Below are 24621 nucleotides of genomic sequence, written 5' to 3' on the forward strand. Positions count from 1 at the left end.
ACTCTTTCCAATCTGTTTGCTTTTCAGCTCCTGCAACATCCTGTACCATTGAGCTTCTCTAAGAAATTTTGTTCTTTTCCCCCTCTTAGTGACTTTCCTTTGAAGTTTGCTTGTCTTCTGGGCCATGAGAAGCAGTGAGCAATCTCCTCATCCTGTTCGTTGCTTTTTTAACCACTTGTGTCAGATCTCTCCTACTATGCATCCTCATTTCTCAGCTGGGTACTCTATGTTTAATCTCTCACCGTCAACTACAGCGTGCTTCCCTTATATCTGTACTTGGAGGTTCATGTTCTGTATATACTTGTTCTCCAATGGTGCTGGGGGGAGGTAGAAGGTATTGCCTTGCTCTTAGCCCAAATGTGAGTGATCTAGTAGTGTTCATCCATAAAGGTTTCTCCACGTGGCTCAGCGGGTGTAGCAAATTAAACCAGAAAGGCTTGTATACGCCCTTGTTGTGGCTGTTCTTGGGACTTGCCTCTCTTGTATCAATGTGCAGGTCTTTGTGCCATTTTCTTCTTGCAGTAGTTTCTGGTACAGCCCAAGGACTGCGTTTTTAAAGGCATTCAATTAGTGTGTGTCTGTCTCTGTGTGTGTGTGTGTGTGTGTGTGTGTGTGTGTGTGTTCATCTTAAGGCCTTTCAGAAGCATCCTGCAGGTGCCGTGACCTGGCTGTGCATGTATTAACCAGGAACTGTAGCTGGTCTTGGGGCAGGCAGCAGTGCTCAGCCTCTCTGGCAGGGACATTTGAGGGAGTGGATGGATCATGCCTGAGCTGCTCTGATGTGAACAACTGGTCACTTTTGCTGTTGCAGAGCTGGAGAAGCGGATAGTGGAAGACAAGTCTTAGGTGGCTTTATTCTGCTGTGGCTCAAGTGTGGGTTTAGTTGTGCCTTCTCTCAGTTGCAGTGCCCCAGATAACCCCTGCGGCTGCCCAGGGTAAGAACCTGCAGAGAAGGAGATGTCTTCACAGACTTATAAAACCTAGCTGACCAGCTGGAGCTGCATGTACAAAACGTACTGACTGTGCAGGTTTTATGTTGCATCATGGAATCTTAAGAGTGACTCTACTGTGAAAGTGCTTTTGTTTGTTTTGTTCAATTTTTAGTTGCATTTTCAGTTGTAATCTCTCCTTTTCTCTCTATGTTTCCCATTTTCTCTCTGTGTTTCCCAGCAGAGATTTTATTACCGCTCTTAACAGCATGGGATTCATATGCAGCAGCTACAGCATGTTGTGGGCTCTTACCTATGAATAAAGATGTGATGAAACACCTCCCTACTTCCATGGCTTGTAGGGCAGTACAGGAGTGGAGAGTGGATGGAGGGACCTGCTTTGGAGTCAGATTTGTTATCTCACACCCCTGCAGCTTTGGAAGGTCAGCTGTGATAGTTCCTTGTCCTCCTAGGATGCAAAGGGTAGTATTTTCCTGTACTTTCTGACTCCACCTATTCAAGTACCAGCGGTGTTTGTGATCCACCCTGTGGGTTGGCACCTTTATTCCTGTGCCAAAAAAAGCCACCTCCATCTACTTAGTCATCTTTAGCACAGCTCGCGTAGGACATGCTTTCCACTAGGAGTGGTAGAAGGGTAGCGGTCTAGTATTACTCTTTTTAATCTTGTTTATTTAGTCAATGGGAAGGAGGAGGAAGGAAGAATTTAGGGAGAGTGTTAATGGTCAGTCCTGATCATTCCGTCAGTTAGAGCGTGGTGCTTATAACACCAAGGTTGCGCGTTCGATCCCTGTTCCGTCCCCATGTGTTGCCTGATCTAGTTGAGGCGCGTCCCTGCATGTGACAGGGAGGTTGGATTAAATGATCTCTAAGGTCCCTTCCAGCCTAGGCCATTCTGTGATTCAAAAAAGATAGAAGTACTTTGGCTTCAACCGGCTGTTTGATGAGAAATTGAACCTCATGTGGTCTTCAGGATGCATCTTTTGACTGCTTTCTCAGACAAGATGTGGCATTTTAGAAACCTTAGGCAGGTACAATCATCCTTTGGTTCCCCTTTCCAGTGGATAAGTTTGCTGTTTGTTTTATCATTGATGCACCTTGTGTTATGACAGAAAAAACAGTATTTTTTTTTTGTCTCTTAAGTAAAAATGGACAAACACAGCTGATCTCGGTATCTCTTTCACAGTGTTCTATTCCAACTCAACTGGATGATTTAGAGAAACCTGGAATGATATTTATGTTTTTATAAATTGATCTTAAATCTGTCTGACTGAAAGACTCCTTAACATCTTTAATGTGTTGTGTATTACAAATTGTATCATGTAATATTAAATGAGTCGACGGGCCAATGAATTAATTTAAATTCTTTGGTTATTAAAATAAATTTTGTCTTTTTAGTTTAAAAATAAAGTACTTTAACGAATCTTCAAGTAAATTTTTACTCACATTTTCATGTTTTGGCATGGAGAACTAAAATAATAGTGCAATCACACAAGCATATTGTGTGGAATGCTTGAAAATATAGTAGGATGTCAGTATTCAACCAATGATTTGGAATATTCCAAATAATGTTTTAAGTTCTGTCTGTGACAGTACGTTCCCTTTAACTGTTCCTACCCAATGATCCCCTTGGTGCCCTTTTTTCACTTGGGGAAAAGTTAGCACCCAGATTTGTTTACTTACCACTTCTAAGTGAAACCCATTTCTTGCCAGATGAGGAAAGAAATTATCAACCTAATGTTTCCTGTAGGAAAATATTTGTGTTCTTATTTTCCCTTATCCTTTGAGTAGAATATAAAGATGCAAGTTTGTTTTCTGCTTTTTGCAGTCCTTTGGGTTTTGTTAGTAATGCAAAACTTCACAGCAAAGCAGTTAGCCTCTTCAAAGCATTATAGCAAGAAATAAATGAGTCAAAACAGATAAAATATTTAATGCAGACTGCTGTTGTTGTTTCTTTTATTATTTGGGATTTAGGAAGAACAAAACAAGAACAGTGAAACCTCCTTTAATCTATTGGCAAGGACAAAAAAACCCGAACAAACTGCATATTTTAAGAAGGATATGAGAACTTTTGCCTAGACTATTACTAGAAAAGTTGTTTTTCTTAATCCCAGATAGTGCATATGTTTCTAGATCCTTCCTGCCTTGATAATGTTTCCTGCCTGTGTTCCTAGCTGTGATACTAGTTCCTTACCTGTGTTCTGTCATGAGAGCGTGCATTAGTACAGCTGGGGAACGGAGAAACAGGTAAACAAGTGGGCAGCTGCTGGCAGCATCAGGCAGATAGAGCAAAGTGGCAGCTTCACTTCAACTGGTTTAATACCGGTTATTGCCTAATTTTCAATTAAGTAGCGATGCTTCTGTGTTTGTTTTTTACACCCTTGCTGCGGTGCAGTGTCACCACTGCAGCAGCAGGACAATATGCAGTGACTTGGGGCGTCGCAGGGATTTTTCTCCCGCTCAGCTCTGCGTGCAGGAAGGGCAGCGAGTGGCGAGGTCACGGGATACGCGCTCGGGAGGCCTGGACGCAGCTGCCTGCTCTGCCGGAGGCTCCCTCGGTGTGATGTTCGACTGCCCCGCGCCGCCATCGCCGCTCTGAAATGTCAGGGCTTTCAGTGCTTGCTAAACATGAGCTTATCGTGAGGGTAGGTAACAGTAAAGACTGCAAAACACTTAGAGCCAAGGTAATGTGAATCATAGGGGTTCTTAAAATAGAAAGCCCGGCTAAATGCTTTCTGAGGTGATGTGATTTTTTTTTTTTTTTTTCCCTGCTCAGTCATATTGATGAAGCATGTGCGTGCTCTGCTCCTATATTTTGCCAGCGCTTGACGTGCCCATGACTGCAGTCTCCTTGCAGATACGGTGCATGTGGCCGTCTTCAGGTGTCAAACCCTCTGAGGGGGAGCTCCTGGGCATCCAGCTCCTTCTCCAGGTGACTTAGCAAGGGATACGATGACCTGGCACCGGTCTGTCTTTTAGTAGCAGTACATCCATGTCAGCCTTTCCTCAAAGCGGGTGTTGTCCTGAGCTTCGTGTTTGTGTAAGTACATGTGTGCTTGTGGCGTTTTCTGTTGTTGCTTTTGCCTCAGTGTTAATGTCGGGTGCAAGTTTTTTTCTGAGAGAGCTCTGTGAAACAGGCAGCACACAGTCAGGACCTGCATCACCCCTGCTGAGGGCTCTTTGGAGCAGACGACCTCTGCTAGCGCTTGTAGCTTCTTCCCCACGATGCTTGCACGTGCACAGTTGTGTAGCCGTATGTGAGCTGTCCCCTGCCTCCTGGGCCTTTGCTGCAGGGATCGATTAGCTATCATGGAGCTTCCAACAGCCTGACAAGAGGTGGTTTGTGCAGTGCTGGCCTGAGGAAGCGAGAGCTGTCATGGCTTCCTTCCAGCAACATGGCGCCTCTGAGGGCCTGCCTTGCCCTACCGGCCTGCTCAGCCTCTGGCATTGACCTGCTGCGTGCCGGCTGAGATGGTGCCGTTCCGTGGGCTGCCCATGGGTTTAGTGCTGCTGTGACTTTTTCCTGCTGGGAGTTTGTTCCTCATTTCATTGCCCAGGGGGCTTTGTTGCTCCCTATGGAGGAAGCCGGGCCTGGCTGGGCAGGCGGAAGGGGAGTGCTGCCCTCCACCGTGTGCAGGCAGCGATACTGAGCAGAGTGCCCTGCTGAGGGCAGTGCTTCCCTCTCCTGAGGGTCATGCTCTCAATTTTTAGGATCATAGAATCATAGAATGGCCTAGGCTGGAAAGGACCTTAGAGATCATCTAATCCAACCTCCCTGTCATGGGCAGGGACGCCTCTCAACTAGATCAGGCTACTCAAGGCTCTGTCCAACTTGACTTTGAACACCTCTTGGGAGGGGCAGCCACAACATCTCTGGGCAATTTATTCCAAAGTCTTGCCACCCTCGTACTGAAGAATTTCTTCCTAAGGTCCAATCTAAATCTATTCTCCTTCAACATAAACTCGTTTCCCCTTGTCTTATCAGTGGACACTCTTGTAAAAAGTCCCTCCCCAGCCTTCCTGTAGGTTCCCTTCAGGTACTGGAAGGCAGCTACTAGATCCCCCCGAAGTCTTCTCTTCTACAGGTTGAGCGATCTCAGCTCCTGCAGCCTGTCCTTGTAGCAGAGGTGCTCCAGCCCCTGGATCATCCTTGTGGCCTCCTCTGAACACGCTCCAACAGATCCACGTCCCTCTTATGGTGGGGACACCAGAACTGGATGCAGTATTTGAGGTGGAGTCTCACAAGACCACTTCTCCTGATGAGGAGTGATGAGGAGTGGTGCCAGGAGGTGGCTAAGGGGGCTGGGACAGGCAGACCTCAGGCGTGCAAGCGTGGCGGTGCCCGGCTGGTTGTGGTTTCAGGGAAGTGGTTTCCTTTTTCTCATTTTTTTCTTTTCTTTTAAAAGCAGGCTTTTGCTCCAACTAAGTATGGTATTTTGAAGGAAATAATTTGTCTGTGTGTCCAAATCTTTACTGCTGTTTTAGGAAAACAATAATAAACAGCTGGTGTAAAAACAGTGTTGTGCTCAGGAGTGGAAAGTAATTATCAGGACTGAAACAGAGAGGAGCAGAACCACGTACGCATTGGGTATATTTGCTTGAATTAATGACAGTCTGTTGTTTATTTTTATAAATTGATTTTGCCCAGATCAGTGACATCTTCAGGATGCTAATGCTAGAGCTGCAGTGTTTAATGGGCAGAGATATTTCCATGTCAGCCTGGCCCACCTGGCTGCTCTGTGTACAGGCCAACATGTGCAGTTTACTTCAAAGACAAAAATAAGGCTGCTTCATTACTGCCAGTTGTCAACTGACACGGCGAAGAAAACGCAATTTAATTTCTTTCTCGCCTCTTGGAGGGGTTCTGTTGAGGTAATGGTGGTGCTGCATGTGTTGCTGGTGACTTGCTCTTCTGAGAAGGATTTCTGATTTTTAACAAGCTGCTTGGCATGAGGCGATCTAGCTGCAGGCCTCTGGTGGGCAATCTGTTCCCCCTGCCTTCGCAGTGGGTCGACGTGTGGTCGCAACACCAGAAATTAAAAGCTGCGCTTCTGTTTTCGGGGTAGGAAGGGCAGTTGTACTTGGGATGTGCTGTATTTTATTGTATTGCCAAAGCATGTTATAAATGTGAAGTAGCATCACTTACCCTCTTTTTATACTCACAAAGCAAAATGATGGGCGTTAAGTGCTTTGCACTAGACCGAATGATGAATCATCGTTGTAGAAGGACACATGAAATGATGTCAGGGTTCCCTTCTGGCCCATAATCCACAAATGAGTGCAGGGATAGATTTTATTTGGGGTTTTTTTCACCCTAGTTTTATGATCTATCAGCTGACTTGAGTCCAGAATTTAACTATTTCAGGGAGTAAGTCATGCTGGAAGATTGTATTTTGGACTTTTTTTCCTCCTCATTTTTAAACCCACTGTATCCTTGTGGCTGATGCCAAATTGCCTTATGTAAGGAAAAAATACTATATAAGGATAACGGAGCTTGAAACTATGTCTGCTTGCTGTTGTTGTTGATACGGACCCACGTTATTGGCCAGATTTCTGTAATGTAAAGTTCATTGCCTACTAAAATTCTTTATTTACCTAACAACGAAAGAATTGTCTGTTCCTGGCAGTGCCACTTCTAAAAACTTTGTTGAATTAGATTATTATGTTAACCAAAACTTAGTGTGAAATAATACCACGAACAGTTTTATTTCACGATAGGCCCAGTACAGTCTTCAAAGAATAATACAAGATTTTATTTGGCAGGTGAAAGGAGAATGGGATAGATGTAGTCACTCTGTTATGTGGTTCTTAAGTAGAGTAGGGATGTGTTAATAATTTTTTTTTAAAACTTTCTGGTTAGAGTGAAATAAAGAAGCAATGTTACTTTTTTTTTTTTGGCTGAACTTCCTTTTCTGTGAATTGTTTAACCTTTCAAGCCTTTTCAGTGCAGCAGATACTGCTAACACAAGTTCCAAATGGGTGTTTTTTCCAGTTTATATAGCCTTTTTTTGCGATTGGATAGGATATTAAAAAATAATAATGAAAAACCCAAACACGAGTGATCTCTCTTCCTCTAGTTATTTGAAAGGTTGTATTAACTCTACTCATATTTCATAATTTCCCTGGCAGTTGACTATGAAATTTGACCTATTTAAATGGTTTTACTGTACTACATTTCCTGGAGACCTTTCAAGATAATTTGCTTCCTAATCTAAATTTAACAGTTACATAAACCACATTTTGGAGACTTAGAAATTTTTACCTTCTGCCTCTGCCTTTTTTTTTTTCTTTTTTTTTTGGTAGACAAGCCATATTGTAAAAATATAAGTATAGAATTTTAATTTGATTTCCATGTAGCTTGTCATTTGGTTTTCATACATAGATGCTGTTTTTCTTTTTAATAAGATAAAGTACGTTATTTTTTGTCCCACTTGAAAGTTTCCTCAGAGCTGTGGCCAATTCCGTTTTCGTTAGTCTATTTTAAACTGTGAAGAAATAAAATCTCACAGGTCTGTGATATATTTGTGTAACAGTCCCTTGAATGTCTTGGTTGACTTTTCGTTCTGTGTGGGTCTTAACTGAGTTACTGAGTAACGTATGGATATGTTTAACCTTCCTTTGTAACAGACTGAAGCTACTCCTTGGAGATATTGTTTTGTTCAGAAATCTTGGCTGGATTTAAGGATTCATTTTATACACTTGTCACTGGTGTCTTGCCTAATATGCTGTGTGAATTCAGACTCTGAGATACCTCATCTTTCTTTCCACTAGCTTGCGTTACTGATGAACTGCATTGAGGAACGTGTCAGAACAAGAGGATAAACTCAATAGTTTATTTGGTGAATTTAGTTGTTCACTCTGATGCAGACTGAAAGGGAAAAATGTTTGTTGCTGTCATTTCTCCAGGTATCTGAAATGAGTTTTTGCTTTGAATAAGACTCTGAAATTTTGTTAACTGTCTGCTGTTTATGTATGCTGTTTGACTGATTGGGTTTTTTAAGTAATGCATGGTAACTAGCTTTTTGGTCATGAAAGTCCGTTAAGTCAGTGCCTTGATTTTCCTTGGGGAGGTGAGAGAATGGTGGTAGAGACAGGTGCCTGCTTCTTGTTCACTTCAGCAGTGCAGATATTTGTGAATAAGCAAAACAGAGCAAATTTAGAAATCATTAATTATAAAACATCTCCCCTAGATTTTTGAAAATAACCAGTTTAGTCAGATTCTTTCATGTGCTGGCTGATATGTTGATTGTTCTTAGCCTGGGATCCATGTTGAATAGCCAGGTGAGCGCTTGGGTGGCTTTTTCCTGGCTTTTCTTGAAAGTGCAGTGAGGGATCCAACATTGCTTTTGGCTCCAGGGTGAAGTTTTTAACATAAGCAGCAGCCTTGAAGAAGCCTGGCGAATGCTGGCAGTGCCATGTTGCTGCCTGTGACTGGGGAGAGTGCATTTGCTGAGTTTATTTTTTTTGAACACTCAAAGGGTATCTTGACCTGTCTTGGGATGTTTAGGTGACAGCAGGGAATGAGGCTGATTTTAAGTTGTGGTTCTTGTCTTAAGCTGTTGTGAGCAGATCAGGGATGTTCACGCAATGTGGCTTGACAGGGCAGAAGTGCAATAAGTGTGGAATATGGTTCGAATTTAGGAACAGCTCTGGTAATTGATATTAAAAATGACGCCAGAAAATGTCCCATTGCAGTAACTGCATAGAGAGTTGAATATCTTTTTGCTTGTGACATACCAGTTTCTGCATGCCCCTTCTGTATTTTTCATTTCAAAGATCACTGAAGGTGAATATGTTGTCATACAAGCAATCGATCAGCTGTTAGTCCTGTGATTTCGAAAAATAGAAAAGTTTTAGAACAAGACATAGAATCATAGAATTGTAGAATGGCCTAGGCTGGAAGGGACCTTAGAGATCATCTAGTCCAACCTCCCTGTTTTGGGCAGGGACACCACCTCTTGACTAGACCAAGCAACACTTGTTATGTACTTATTTTTAGTGATAATTTAAAGTAATCTATACTTGACCATAAAACTTGAGCATATTTCAAATCCGCAGGCACAGCACCACTACTTAACTTTTCAAGGTAGTGAGAATTGTTACAAAGTGACTGAGAAATAAGGATTTTTCTTAAGGCTTTTTGTGGGGAGTGGAGTCACGTCTTTTATTCTGCATCAACATTTCAGTGTTGAGTTGCTTTACACTCCTTGCTTTTCTTAGCGTGTGCATTGGAGCTTCTAAATGCTAAAACTAAGTTGTCAAAAGTTCAAACAAAAAGTTGAGTGTGCACATTTGTACAACACCTGGATGAAGGCAACAGAAGTGGAAGGAGGCTGATGGCTTTATCTACTTGCTCTCTGGCATTTCCGTCATGCTCCTACTGACAGCTCACCTTTTCTTATTTTTTTTTCCTGTTTATGTAGCACCTATTTGAGGCTGCTATCTAAATTTAATTTTAAACTATTATGTGGAAGAAAATATTTCTTACAAAAATTTACTACATTTTTCATTTTGTGTATAAACATAATATTGTTATATGCCATGTCTCATTCATTATAACTGATACTCTGAAGTGGGAAAAGGGCTCATGAATTTATTTCTCACCTTCTCATTAAGTCTTGATGCACATGTTGAAAAAAAAAATCAATTGCTCTCCTTTATTGTAGGCTTTATTGTCACCATAGTTTTCAAGGGTGAGGTTAGAAAAGGAGTAAAGGTAGCATAGATGAGAGATTGCACCCATTTCTGTGGAGTTTTTGATTTTGCTAGTTTAGTTTGAGGTTTTGATATGCGTGGATTGCCCTGTCTCTCAACATTCAGCCCTTCTAGGGATGCGTATGTGTTTGAAAATATATATATATAAAAAATAATTTTTTTTAAAACTTTACAAGTGCTAAAATATACATGTGATAGGAGAAGCCGGAATTGAGGCACAGAGTTGCTTGCGGTCTTGCTCTGAACTGTATCACCCAACTAATAGTGTCTTTGTCAGGAGCTGAGGGACCAACTGGAGGGTGCTGGACTCTGTGGAGGGAATTGGACTGAAGGTTGGAAAGATTTCCATGTTGGGGGGGTCTGGCTCTGCATCTCTCGTCTTTCTGAACTGAGTGTCTGCTTATTCTTCCGCATCTTGCGAAGGCAGGCGAAGGAGTGAGGTGGGAGCTTTTCCACAAAATGGGTATTACTTTGAGATCCGTCTGTAACTGGCTAGGGAGAGCAAAGCTTGTTAGTGAGTCTCCTGGATGAGCCCTCGCGCTTTGGGGTGGAAGGGAGCTGGAAATTGTGTGCCAGGTCCCAGTGAATATGAGGTGCAGCAAAGGAGTCTCCTGTTAAAAACAAAAGTGAAGCCCCCTGCAGAGGTCACTCTGAACGATGCTGAAGCTGTTGCTCCTTCATCACGTGGGGGCCTGCGACAGACTTGTAGCGTGTTGGTCACTTGAGTAACCTGTCTGCCTTATTCACTGCTGTTGCAGTTAACATTGCTGCAAAAAATCAGACAGGAATCCAGTGTTAGTACTATTTGGGGCTTTTACCCTGAGTGACTGCTTTTTCTGTTGTTGTCTGCTGTGATGGAGTAGTAAATTTCTTGTCTGAGCTGCTACAAATCCACTTCTCAAATACAACTTTCTAATTTATTTACTTTTTTAGGTTTGGTTATGGCTTTGTGTTTGTTGGTTTGTGTTTTTTCTCTTACATAATTGTTGGCAGAGGTACGGGCTCTGTTCTGAGGTTTTTGTTACCCTTGCCGTTTCTGTGTAGGCTGTCTTTGAAGTAGCCATCTCCTCTCTGCTTTCCCAGTTGCCCAGGCAGAAGTCCAGGCTTCCTGGGTGTTCCCTCCTGCAGTTGTCTCTCTCAACCTTTAGTTTGACCCTGATTTAATTGAGTGTTCATGTTGCGCTCTGCAGATAGCCGGCTTTAGTACAGAGTGAGAATGTTTTTATTGCTGCTTGTTTATATAGACTGTAAGAGATGAGAATCGCCTGCCGTAAGCTTTCAGCGCCTTTTAACAACTACTCAAAAATTCATCTGAACATAAAAACGAAGCAAGCAGCAAGCGCTTGCCTTTCTTGCTAAGAAGTGGAAGCGAGGAAAGCCACTCGACACACCTGCATGCAGCTTTTTGTTGTCTCCCAAGGTCTTGTAACACGCGTGCTGATCTGTAAGCCAGGGCTGTTTAGAACTAAAGGTTTCAAGCAGAGAAGGTGGTGGTGTTGGCAGAACCTGCTCCGTCCTAGGGAGAGTTGTGTGCTTCAAGGGCCTGGGTTTGGCTGCTGGAGTACAAGCTCTCATATAGGCAATGCCATTGTATTTGCTCTTGATTGAAGTCCATGTCCCTAAAATTACATCAGCTGGCAAGATGAAGGCTTGTCTTCTAGTTTTCCCCTCACTAGCTGGCAGATAACTTCACATCTGGTGCCCCCAAAACATGCACAAAGGCAAGCTCTTCTGGCCTTTTTCTTTGATGGTCTTCTGCCCATCAGACAGCTTTTGCCTGAGATATTAGTGGAAGTTTCTTCATCTGGCTGGTGCCTGCACAGGCTGCCTTACATTGCTAGCTGGGAATGAAGTCCTGGGGTGTTTTGGGGTATTTTGGTTTTGATGCATATCTTCTCTTTGACACTCGTCTTTGTATACAGTGTGGCTGCCTTGCCTCTCCAAGATTGCTTGAGCTATGAGAAGGTGAATTAGTGTGAAATTGTTATATAATGGGAGGTTATAGCTTGACTTAGTGATACAAATGAGACTTCTGGATGTCTTGTTCTGTTGACCACTCTGTGTGTGTCTGTACTCTCTGTTCAGGTTTAATAACTGACCTAGGAGTTCTGTATTTACCTACTTGAAAATGGCATGCATTGCTTCTTTTTTCAACTTGCAGGGGTGTGGGCAATGTCTTTTTGTAACAGATAAGTCAAAAGGATTGTTTTAAACTTTGAGTGAGCATTGCATTTAGGTTCGGTAAACTCGTTCTCCTAAATATAAAGGCTGCTGAAAAATCCCACTAAATTAAACGCTTATGCTGCAAACAATTCAATTGCAATCTCTTCAGAGCCTTTGGACAGGCTTCTCTTATCTGGAAATCTTGTTTATCTGATGGTTTTTGGATAACCTCAAGACACGTGCAGTAACTAATGTGGAGCATTTATGGGATATTTAGCTGTGTTGCTTTTTTTTTAGTGGTATGTGATTTTGTACAAGAAATGAAGCTGCTTACGTTTCAGTTGTGTTCAGGCTGGTACTTCTAATACTGCAGGCATTTCAGGCTCAGCTGTCTGTAACCTACTTTGTGCCCATCTTCTGCATTTAAAAAGAAGAAAGTTGTCTATTCTTGCAGAATCATGTTTTACTTTAATGATTTGCTCATTCAATCCATTAAAAAGATGGAGGTGATTTTTATTTACTATAATTAAAACCTACTATTGGTTCTTATTTAATAAACTGAATATTACAGAATGGCAGGACTTACAAGAATGTATATGGATTTCTCTTGGCACTTGTTTAGAGTATATAGCTGATGACTGTTTTGATCTTTCTTTTATTAGGTAGCGATGCAGAATTTTCTTCCCTTTTTCTCTATACACTCTGCATGTTCCAAAATCAGTTTCAAAACCCTCAATACTTTTTTTTTTTTTAAAGGAATTGGTGCAGGGCCACGGAGGGATTTCTCAGTGATACCCTTGATCACTTCCCAGACTTCTGAAAACCATATTTCTTATGAACTAAGCGGTGATCATACCATACAAATTAAATGGCATCAGTCACAATTTTCTGTGATTGTCCCTATTTAAAACCTGTCTTTTGTTTTGCATGGATGCTTTTGGATTTCTTTTCTTTTTTTTTTTTCTTTTCTTCTTCTCCTTAGGTGATTTATATTTCTAAATCCTTGCCTTGCTGTGCATCCACCTTGTTTCCTGGCCTCCACCCGTGTCTCAGCTAGCGACTGCCACCATGGCAACTCTTCCTCTGGCTGAACAGATGGGACATTGAGCCTCCTCGGAGAGCAGAGCCCCGCTCACGCCCTGCCGGGAATCAGCTGGCGGGTTGCAGTTCTTTCTGCAAAATTACGAGCAAGCCCTGCCCAGCAGAGGCATGCCGGTTTTGAGGGTGCTCGATTTTGCAAATAACACCGCGGTCTGATAGCTGCTTGCAGAAATCGAACGCAGGGGCCGGACTGGGATTATTGCTGTGCCTTAAAGCTCTTCAGAGGAGCTTCGCCTTCAGTGGGAAGAGCTTGGCGTCAGCCAGCAGCCGGTGATTTTCTGGTAGAATGGTTGCCATCAACTTTTTTTTTCTCTTTAGGATGCGTCAGGATGAAACGCCACAGGCATCTAAGCACCAGTGACAGTTCAGACAATGAGAGTGAGTAATACCTACCCGTTTTTCTTTGGTCTGTCACCCCCTTGTGGTTTCCTTCTGTGGTTTGAGGGCAAACCGTTTCACCTCTTATAATTAAAAAAAAGTGTTTCTTTCTTGATCTCTTTTTACATTCTGCAGTCTTTGGTGTTCTGAATCCTGTTATGGGAGGAAAATGAGGTGAAAGATCCTGTAAACCTGGGGAGAGTTTTAAATCTACTTAGAGCTTGAAGAAAAACTTGTGTGTCTTTCCCTTTCAGAGTTGGGAAAGAAATCTGTAATTTGTTGTTGTCTCTTGTTGTGCAGAGCCTCAACTTTAAAATTACTGGGGGTGGCAAGCTATTGGAGCATTTGTATGTTAGAGTATATTTTTATATATATATATATACACACACACACACATGTATATCTACTATATATATAGTAGATATAACCAGTTTACTGACTATTATGTTATCTTACACTGTTTCCTGATCGATTGCAGTTTGGTCTGTAATACAGTTCAGTAAAGTTACATTTTAAATGTTCCTTGGCAGACATCTGCTTGAGGTTGCATCTTCCCATTTTATCTGCACAAAACCTTGTATGACAGGGTCTTGTTTGTTTCTTATAAACCTGTGCCTACCTAATGACTCTATACATAATTGATGATTCATTGTCATACTCCTTGGGAGTCATCGGTGTATCCTGTACTGAAATAACATCTTGCCCAGAAATGTCTAGACATCACACTGTGATTTTTTATTTTTTTTTCATCTTTCACCAGCATGCTTTAGTTTTCTTGTTTGTTTGGGGATTTTTAGCAGTTGTGTATACTCTGTCCTTGATTTTGCTCCTCCTATCATGTTAGAAAGGAAATGAAGAAAAGCGGTCTGCCTGCTTGTTTCTGTTTACCCATGCTTGTATTGGGCAGAGCAGAATGTACCCATAAACTCCATGTGCTGTGGTTTTACAAAGAATGAGTGGAACAGGAGGACCTGTAATCAAGCCTACAGACTGCCTAAGAGTTTTTGCCCACGTCTTGTCAAAAAATTATGATAATTTAAGAGATTGGAGTGCATTGTGTTTTACTGGAAAATTAATTGAAATAGGCTATAATGGTTTTGTTGTGTTTTTTTTACAGGTCCCTCTACTTCTTTTTCTTCTTGTTCTAAATACAGGAGCAAGTCAAAAACACCAGCAAATGAACAAAAGAAACCTGCTGAGGTAAGAACCCAGGTTAAAGATTGGTTGCTGGTAGTTTTTTGTCATGTATTTTTCATGTTTCTAAGCCTTGAAATAGTGAGCTTTGAACTAGTGCCAGCAAGTCCTTTTGTCACCTGTCAAATTCCGTGAAACTGTTGTTTTCCCCACTGTGTGAGTATTACAGGAGCTCTGATGTTTGATGTCCCAAAATGACTTATGGCATTTGTCGACAGTGACATGTAGTTCTTTCTTCTCCTGAATTTTAGTCTCGTTTTGAGATGGAAGTAGCTGGGATGGTATCTTAGGATCTGAGAGCATGCGACAAAAATAAGTGGTTTGGTTGTATGTGTGTGAGAAAGATTCTTTCTGCTTTAGGATGAAACAGTGAGGTGCTTAAGGGGACAGGATATGTACCAACAGTGCTTACCCATCTGCTACTTTGTTACTCTTGGCTTTTTGCCTTCAATAAAGCTTTTTTACTCTGTCATTCTTACCTGTAAGGATCGCTGCACCTGTCACCACTGTCACTGGATCTGTTTTCACCAGTTGAATAACTTGGCATTTCTGCACAACCCAGTGCCCAAATCCATCCTATTGCCCATTCCTTGGTAGCCCTTTTTGGGGAGGATTTGTTAGCTGCCTTCTCCAGATTTGATGCTTGCTTTCTTAAGGGTAGAAGTCAGATAATAACTGCAAATGGGAGAAGTGTTTCTTGTAGGTAATTCCCTTTACTTGATACCACATTCCCTAAGAGTGAGTCCTTCAACAGGCTAGTATGACTCTTGATGCCTGAGGTTGCTTCAAAAAAGGCTGACAAAACCCACTTTTCTTCTCTAGAATGTAAAGCTTTTGAATTATGTCACAGACCTGATTTTGTGTTTTGTACCTGCAGCTTTTTACCTACTTAGATACTACTGTGAGAGGCTGCATAAACTTACATAGATCACGCTTATATGGCAAAAGCTACTTGTTAAATATGAGTTTGGTTTGGTAAGAACAAAGTAAATGTAAACTATCTACATAATGTTTTGTTTACAGCCACCAAGAAGGTTAAGAAAAGCCTACTGTGCTTTTTTTTACTTTTACAATGTTGGTCTGAGGATTATGGGTCTGTAAGAATTTTAATCTTAAAACAGCTCGTGGCTACTGAGGTCTTGTAATTGTTGCTTATGTTTGCTTAGACAGTAGCTTTGCTTTTAGCCAAGCTAGCCAAAGGGGAACTGAAACACTCTCCCTGCCAGACTTGTTGCTCTTTCAGATACACCTCAGTGCCAGTCCCTTACCTATCCTGTCTTGCTGCTCAGCCATCCAGCTTCTTTCTGGTATCTCCTCCTCTTAGGGATTGTCCTGCTCCTGTTCTCCTTGCCTTTGCTCTCTGCTGTCTTTATCTGCATATGTACATTATAAACAAAAGTTATGAAGATGTGGCCTATGTATATAGCATAGAATTGTTCTGCTTACATAACTTCTAGGAATTAAAATGAGCAGTGTTTTCAATTCCTCCTACTGAGATCTTTGCTGAATTCTAACTCTTCTAAGACAAAATCTTGAGCCCTCTAATGCTTGGAAATATGAAACTTTGAAGAACAAAATCTGCAATATACACTGGGAATTAGAAAGGTTGTTTTCTAACATCATCCTCGCAGTAATGCTGGCATCTTTTTCATTTAAGATCCCCCTCCCAGAATAAAAAGAAAGAAAAAAAGAGATAAAGAAATCTCAAACTTTAGAATATGTCCACTCTTGGAGGAGTGTTGCAAATACAATATTTAAAAGAACCCTGGAAAAACAATAAAGTCCTCTGGGAAAAGGAATGGAAGGGAAGGTGACAGTAATAATCTCTACTGCTTGAACCTAAGACTCTTGGCTGTCCTTCCAATTTTTCCTTTCCTTCTGTGAGGAGCCAGCATTCCTTCCAAGCCCTTGAAAAGGATACACTGCAGAGTGTATTTCATGAAATGCTGTTGTCAGCAGAGCATTGAAATTGATTATTTACGCACCAAGTAGTGACAAGGGTGAAAAACAAAGACTGAAAAGAGACCCCACCATACATCCTTCCAATAATCATGTTGTAATTCCACAAGTTTTTTTGTAGTAAAAGTTGTCTAATATGTGTTAGACAGAAATTTAAAATTTCAGATTGACAGCATCCCTTTAGCAAGGGCTCTCTTTAACAAGTTGGCATGGCTCTCCTTTCATTCACCTCTCCTTGCCAGGCAGCAGGCTGTTTCTTGAGCTAGTGATGCAGAAAATATAAAAGGTCAAAACTATAAATAGCTGCTTGGGAATATTTTTGCTCATGGTCTTCATACATTAATTTTTCTTTCATGCCGGTAAGCCTAGCTTTCTCAATTAAATTGCATGTGAATACATAGGAGTTTTTCTGCTTCTTCAACCATGCCTAGCCCAACTTCTCTCTCCAAATACAAGCTCAGATTTGGTACCGTGACCAACAGGCAAGTTAGTGTATCTGTCAGTTGTTTCACAGGACTTGTCTGTATGTGCCTTGGTCCCCTGTGGTCGCCTATGAAAAATCATGGGTGGCTGCAGTTGAGGAGGACTGCGCTGCCTTGAATTGCCTCTCAGGTGCTTCGGAATGGAAACTGGTGCGAGGATGGCCTCAGCAGAGGGAGGTCATCTGGGGCTGCTGTGGGGCAAAGGCTTGCTGTGTTGGAATGCAAATGTCAAAGCGCATTCCCAGAGCCTGACTTGCCCTGGGGATTTACATCGATGTAGAAGGGATGTTACTGGGTCAGACCTGGGGTCCACTTACCCCATTCTCCTTGAGGAAGAAGGCGAGAACAAGGCAAGCCTGTAGCGATGCTTCGTCAGGCCATGATATTTCTCTGTGTTATTTCAAAAAGCAAGACCGTGGTGCCTCCCCATCTGGATTACGATCTATTACAAACCACTGAAATGGTGACTTGAAAAACTCTGCTATCCACTTAGCTTTAGCATTTACTTTGAATAGATAAGTTGAGTTGAGGTTACAGGTACACCAGTAGTGTAAGTGGTGACGGTTTTTCAGGCCCTTAGGATGACGCTGGCCACGTGCCATTCGTGGTGTTGCCCCTTAAGGATTTAAATGCAGCCAGGAGAGGCTCACAGGCCGAAGCAGTCAGCTGTGTGGGAGTAGCAGGGTAGGAGGCATTTGGATGCCTGGCTCATCGTGAAGCCTGTACATTGCAGTTTCCTGTCTCTGTGGAAGCTGCAGTAGAAAATCATGACAGAGGAGCTGGAATTATTTTGTTTTTCAGGGAAAACCTATTAGCTGAACTGTCCTGAATGACTGACCGTTTCTTTTCCCTTAGGCTAATGGGGTCACAAAAGAGCCTAAGAGATCTTTATGACACTCAAGCTTATATATATTTTTTCCAGTCCGCTCTAATAAAGGAATTAGCTTTGTGCTGTTTTTTTTTTTAACCCTTCACAGAATAAGATGGCAGTATTTTACTTCTATTTGCAAGTAGCATTTTGAATCTCACAACAAGAGTAGTTTTTAATCCCTCACTGCTGATAGGAGCAAATGAGTTGCCAAGTAAAATGTAGCTTGTTTTCTACAAATAAGTGGTGTGCTTTCACTACTTGGGTATGGGAAACTTTTTTTAGTGGCTTTAACTGCCGCGTAAATCGTAGGTCCTGATCCAGAGGAGGACCCTGTAAGACTAGACTCTTGACAGAAAATGGACTCTTTTTTGCAATTTGAAAGTGGTTTGTTTTGTTCTGTGAATGAATGGGCAGCAAGGTGAAATCGGATTGCTTTGCACTATGCCTAATAGAATAGGAGACTTACACTTATGCACGTGCATACCGTAGAGAATTCTGAATTAACTTGGACATCCATACAGGCTTCTCAAGACCTCTGGTGAATGCGCCTTATGCGTTTCAGTGTTTTTCCAACTGCTTGGGTTAGTAGATTTAAAAAAAAAAAAATACTTTTATGTAGGTCAGAGATGCAACCTTACTGGTTATTTTTATGATTTTTTTTTTTTTTTTTTTGCTTTGAGATACTGTCTCGATCTATTTGAACTCTTTAGCAAGAGGTGACCCAAATGCATAAGGGCATCGAAAAGCTTGCTTGTGAAAAGGCTGATCTTATTTTACCTTTGGATGTGAATGAGCAGGTGTAACAGCAAAGTATGAACGGTCTGAAAACAGCGAAGCTAGAGCTTCAGTCCTGCCTGTCCTTATGATGGAAGATTTGGGGAGGAAAGGCTGTGGGAGGAAGAGTGAATGAGGCCAAAAGTTAAGAAATCTGTAGCAATTAAAAGGATATCCTTTCCATGCAACATGTAATTAGACTGTGAAGCTCATCTGCTACAGGAAGTTGTTGAGACTGAGAATTAAACAAGATTAAAAAAAGAAATTGGACAGATGAGAACGAGTACAGATTTTTCTAAATATCTGTATAAATTAGTACCATTAAAAAAACTGATTATTAGGATTAATCCCAAAATCCAAAGCTTATGTCTGATTAGCAACCAGAAGGAAACTTGACGTGTTCTTACACATTCTTCTGGCTCATGAGATACTGTCAGAGATATGATGTTAGGTGGAGTTGATTTAGTATCTGATTTTCTGGCTTTTTCTATACATGCTTGTAAAGGAGGCTAGGAAGATTCATGGCTACTTAAAAGAGAAGTACAATACTTTATTTGCTTGAGTCCTGGATAATCCATAAAAATAGTTTTAATGAGTAGAGTTTTGAACTTTAGGATTTACTGCAGTGCATGTCCAAATTGTGTGGATGTTTGAGAACTACAAAATTAATGCTACACTTATTCCTGTTTGTGTCCCAGCTTTTTCTAACAACTTGGTCCAGTCAGTATACCTTTCTGGAACTGTGTCTTCATTTCCTTTTTAAACCTATATTGCCTCTCATTGACTTTGCTGCCCAAAAAAATGCCCAACCAACCAAAGAAAAAAAAAATCCCACACTGTCTTGAGTCTCTGGACTTCTCTATAATAAGTTGGTTTAATTCAGAAACTTCATGCCTAGATTTCAACATATTAATGAGAGAAATTCTACCTCTTCTGGATGAGCCCACTGAATTTTTTTCTTTAGAGCTTCATCCTCTGTAAATGAGCAGTCTCTTGCACATAGTGTGAAACACCTATACAGTGATTTGGCTGTGCTCAGGTACTATATGGCTATATTGCATGAGTAATAGATCATAATAAAGTTTGGCTTTTTTTATTATTTATGAGGTGATTTTAGTTACAAACTGCTGCTTTATTGAATGTGTTTAAATTTTGCTGAGGGTGTTCTGCTTGATAGTTACACTAGTAGAATAAGTAAGTTTTAATGCTTACCGGTGTTTATGGGAGTAAAAATGTTACTAGATCCTTTCAAAGATGAATAAAAGAAGATGATTTGACCTCAAACATGGTGAAAAATTCTTGTGTAATTTACTTCACAGAAAGCGTCAGCTGTGGTTTGAGTGTTTGACGCCTGGAATGTCGAAGTTGGCTTTTGAGATGGGTTGTGAAGGAGACCAGAAATCCAGGAAAACACTGTTTTAGCTTTCTGTAGTTTGAAAGGATATTGCCCCTCATTCCACACTCTTTTCCCTGAAAGATTTCTGACAGTATACTCTTGTGGGAGGACAGAATGGGACGTAGTAGGTCCCTCCTGCCTTTTAAAAAATCACACCTCTGCGTTTCTGGAGCAGTGGATCTTCTTTGTGCCCACTGCTTAGGGAGTCAGAACTGAAATGCTGTTGCTGACTGGCTCAGCTCAGGGCTCTGCCAGCCCAGGGGAGACCTTGAGACTGAAGCAATTAGATGCAAATCCAGCGGGAATCCCGCTCTGATTGTGGCACCAGAGCACTTAACTGGTGATTTACTTAAACCTTTGAGGTGTGTTTCCTGGTGTGACCAAGGCACCTGGGACAAGGGCTTTACCCTTCGCTGGGCGTTTGTAAGCAGGTGATCAAAGCACCCTAAGGCTCTGAGAGTGATACAAGAAGAAATACTGATTTTCTTTCCAATCTCAAGAGATGACACAACCCATTTGTTTTCCCACACATATGTGTTTGGGCAAGATGAGGTGAATGAGCAATGACATCGGTTGGCTTCAGTATTAGCTTGCAGAGGGTTATTGGAAAAAGTATTTTTTTTCCTGCTCTTTTTTTCTCCTTTTTTTTTTTTTCATATGGTTTTAGATTTGCAGTGGTCATGAACAAAAGGTGCCTGACGGTCTGTGCAAATCTGGTGTTTGAATTGTTCAGCGAAGATCGGGTTTGTAGAAGGCTGTTGTGTTGTCAAGACCCTCTCTCTGTCTTCGATGCTAATATTTTTTGGCAATTCTCTATAGCATTACTGGTATCTTCTCTGATAACTTTAGTGGGTAAAGATACTTCACACAGAATAGTGTTGTTTCACAGGCTTGATTTTTATTATTTTTTTTTCATAGAATAAGCACACAAGAGTCCTGTGAGGAAGACTATATATTGAATTTTTGTAGAGTGTTTCCAGAAGGAGTTCAGGTTAAAGTCACAGACTGCTTTTAGTGAAGCATTTATAAACAGATTCTAAGGAGTTAATTTTCCTTGGACATATGCTCTTCTAACGTAATTTCCCATATTTGGACTCAGAAGCCTGAAAAACAAATCTAACATACAAACCATATCTTTCCTTCCACAGCTCCACAGTATTGTTGTTGCTTCATGTGTTAATGCAGTGAGAGGAGCAGAGCATCCTTATTTCTGGAGAATTTAGCTGTTAAAGGTTTTGGAGTCAGAAGTGCATCTCTGCAGAGGTGACTAGGAAGTTCTCATTGCCTCAGCAAATCCAGGCAGACTTTTACTGCAGAGCAAAAAGCTAATCTTGACCAGAGAACAAGCCCGAGCTTTAAAACTTAGACTTTCTCAGCAAAACACCTAAGATTATGATGATGGTGATGATGACTACTATTATTATGGTGACATAAGCAAACACATTTTTCATTGATGTCACTCGCTCAAAGTGCTGTGCTGTATTCAGCTGAAACTAAAAATTCCTGGCAGCAAAATGAAAATAGCAAGCTCATACCAAGTAGTCTTGCATGCTAAGCAGGCCTAAAATTTCTATCTTCTTTCGTGCTTTCATTTGCTAAAAATATTTTTTTTTTCAAGAATCTTGCCGTCACACAGTAACTTCTGCGAATGCTCGCAGCGGGGGGGGAGTTCCCCGTTTCTGTGTGTACAGACCTGGCTCTGGCAGCTGCGGTCGGCTGCAGCTCGGCTCGGCAAGGCCCTTCTCTGTCGTGGGGAGGGCGCGCAGCGTTAGCAGAGCCCGCTCTCGAGGAGTGATGTCTGGATGGGAATGCCTCATTAGCTTAGGCCTTCCCAATATATATGATATTACATATTATATTAAAGTTGAAGGGTTGTGTTCTGCCTATGGTAAATCATAAAACTGGTTTTGCGTAACGGGAAGATGGCCACCGTGTCCTGGTTTGAGCTAAACAGAACCAATTCTGTTCAGTGATTTTATTTTTCAGCTCAGTCTCTTCTCAGAGGCTGCACTTTCTGAAGTCAGCAGCATGTTTTGCAGACAGTGTGTGCTACTGGCAGTGATAACACCTGATGTTTACAGTTACTGCCTGGGATTGGGATGCAGACAGGCTCCTGCTTATACTTATTCCTGTAGTGACCAAGGCCACTGCTGGCTCTTGTGTGCCACACTGGGGGTGCCCGGTAGTGAGAGGGGTCACAAGGAAGTAAAAGGTTGCACGTCTGGTGAGTAACAGGCAGGACAGGTGACCAACAAGAGTATTCCATTCCATGTACGTCATATTTAGTATAAAGCTGAGGGATCACAGGGATTAAGCCCTCTTCTTAAATGGACAGTGTCCAAGGAAGATCTTCTGCCTTTGATCCCAGTCCTGAGTTCCCAAATCCAGCTGCTGTGCCAGGTTCCCCGCAGCCGCTGAGCCTGGGGCTTCCCCAGTGCCGCTTGCTCTGCAGCATCAGTGGGGATTGCTGTCGGGGGAAGGAATCAAGTTCAATATTGGGTTTGTATATATTTAATTATTTTAATTCTTTTCTTATCAGTACTATTACTGTTTTATTAATGCTGATTTAGGTTTCTTTTTCAATCTGTAAGTCTCTGTTTCATTCCTTTTCCCTTCCCGTTTGGGAAGGGTGAGGGGATAGAGAGCATGTGTCAGCATTTAGTGGCCGACCCAGCCCTAACCCTCAATACACAGCACTTCATGGGCTAACTGTGAAAGCAAAGGTGGTCCTTGCCAAGAGGAGGGTATATGCTGTGGAGTGGACTAGTCCTTGCTACGTAGTAAAAGAGCTTCATTGTTTTTCAAACAAGTGTCCAAAAAGAAACAACCACTAGGAGAAGCCGGCTAGCTAAATCCTGAAGGTATGTGTCTGCTCTTGGTTGAGTTGGCTCAGTTCATAGCCTTGAGGCTGACTGCTGAAGTAAAATTTACTGGATTTGTCAGAAAACTCTCTTTGGGTTCCCCTGAGTGTTTTGGTTTACTTGCACAACAAGGGAAAACAGAGTAAGCGCTCTCATGTGTTGTGCTCTGAGAGTATTTTACTGTTGGAAGATCATGCTTAGCCATACGTGAAGAAATGGAGAATGAGAGCTAGAGATTTAAATGATTCCAAGCATGTGCAGGAAATACTCAATTGCAGTGTTACTACAGGTATGAGTAGGCAGTTCTTAGGAAGTCTTGGTCAAGTTTTGGTGTTCCTTAAGGTTTCAACAGTCATGTTTATATTGGTGAAGGCTTTGACCTTCAGTGGCACCTTTATCGTAAATTTTTGAAATATGAAGCAGATAACTTAATATTGCAGTGTGGTGATGGTGTGGTCAGTACTGTACAACAGTCAAAAAAATAGCATTTTTCATGTAGTGTTTAAAAAATAGTAGGCTTGATGTGAAGCGCTCTAGTTCTGTATTCTGTCAGTGGCTTAAAAGGTAGTTTGTAAAGCACTTACCTGAGATAAGGTTTGAGGAGTATCTGTTCTGGTAAATAAACCAGCCATTGCATTTCTCATTTATTGGATTATTTTTTCCTTCTGGAGTTCTTTGGAATTGTGCCACGTTAGTGTTTCTCATAATCCTGGTTCTGTACCTGTAACACAGAAAATGGAATTGCCCTTTTAGTGGCATAAATCACTTTACATTTCATTTTTGGTGTGTACACTTACTGCTCGGAAAAAAATGGATGCTTGCAGTCTTAATGCTTTCACTCTTGTCATTCAGATTTTAATACAAGCCTACTGGCTGTACCTGAGGGATTTTACACAGAAGATGACAGCGAACAGTCTGGTCTGAACCAAAGCAGATAACACATCAGTGGCAAATAAGAGAGCCTTGAGTCTGTGGTTCTGAGTCCTCTCAGTCAGGTTGCTCTCCCAGCAGCCCACGTGCAATGGTGCAGTTGTAGGATGTAACGAAGTAATACTGATGTTCCAGGCCACTGGCTGCCTATTTCAATACCTGCTTTTAGCATAGAGCCTTTTAAAATAATGTTTACTTGATGATTTCCAAGAACAGATGAGAATTTTTGCAGTAGGCATAACCGGTCTGGTGCTGTCAAATTGAAAAGGGTACACAAAGATACTTGGCTCTGAGAGACTTTATTACTCTTCTGGCTATAAAACTGAATTAGGAAGAAGAGAGTTCAACCTGCCGCAGCTTATCGCCGGGATATTTCCCATTTCGTTTTATTGCCCTTTGAGGATTTGATTCCTGGTTCCGATAATACTGTTAATTAGTTGTGGTGTCTCCCTAACACCAAGACACCAGTCACTGTTCCGCTTTTATGAACGTTGAACTGATGCAGTGTAGCAGTGGAGAGAAAAAAACTCGGGAAGGATGCACATGCCCTTTATTTAAATTGTATGCTCCTGTATTTAACATTGACCTTAGGTAAGTTTTGAGATGACTGACAATCATGTTGGCACGCTCGCAAGAGCTTAATCTTCTTGAGCCAAGAGTTGAGTGTTGTGGCTGGAGGTTTGTCACTGATGTGTTTGCTTTACTCCACGGCTGTTTCGTCGTGTACATTTGCTAAAGGGTGCTGAGGCCGGGTTGTGTTGTTGGGGTTCAGGCAGAGAGCAGTGCAGGTCTCGTGTTTCAGCAAAGGCCACTGTTCATCTTTGGTCCTGGAGATCCTGACCAGTGAAAC

The 24621-nt window shown here is 41.7% G+C and overlaps 1 protein-coding gene across 1 annotated transcript in view; it reads left to right on the forward strand.

Annotated features, from left to right (window-relative positions):
• Positions 1-24621, forward strand: part of JADE3 (jade family PHD finger 3) — a 45762-nt gene that overhangs the window by 988 nt on the left and 20153 nt on the right. The window lies entirely within an intron of this gene.

This window comes from Apaloderma vittatum, unplaced genomic scaffold (assembly GCF_000703405.1).
Source record: "Apaloderma vittatum isolate BGI_N311 unplaced genomic scaffold, ASM70340v1 scaffold13225, whole genome shotgun sequence".
In the NCBI taxonomy this organism is placed as follows: domain Eukaryota; kingdom Metazoa; phylum Chordata; class Aves; order Trogoniformes; family Trogonidae; genus Apaloderma; species Apaloderma vittatum.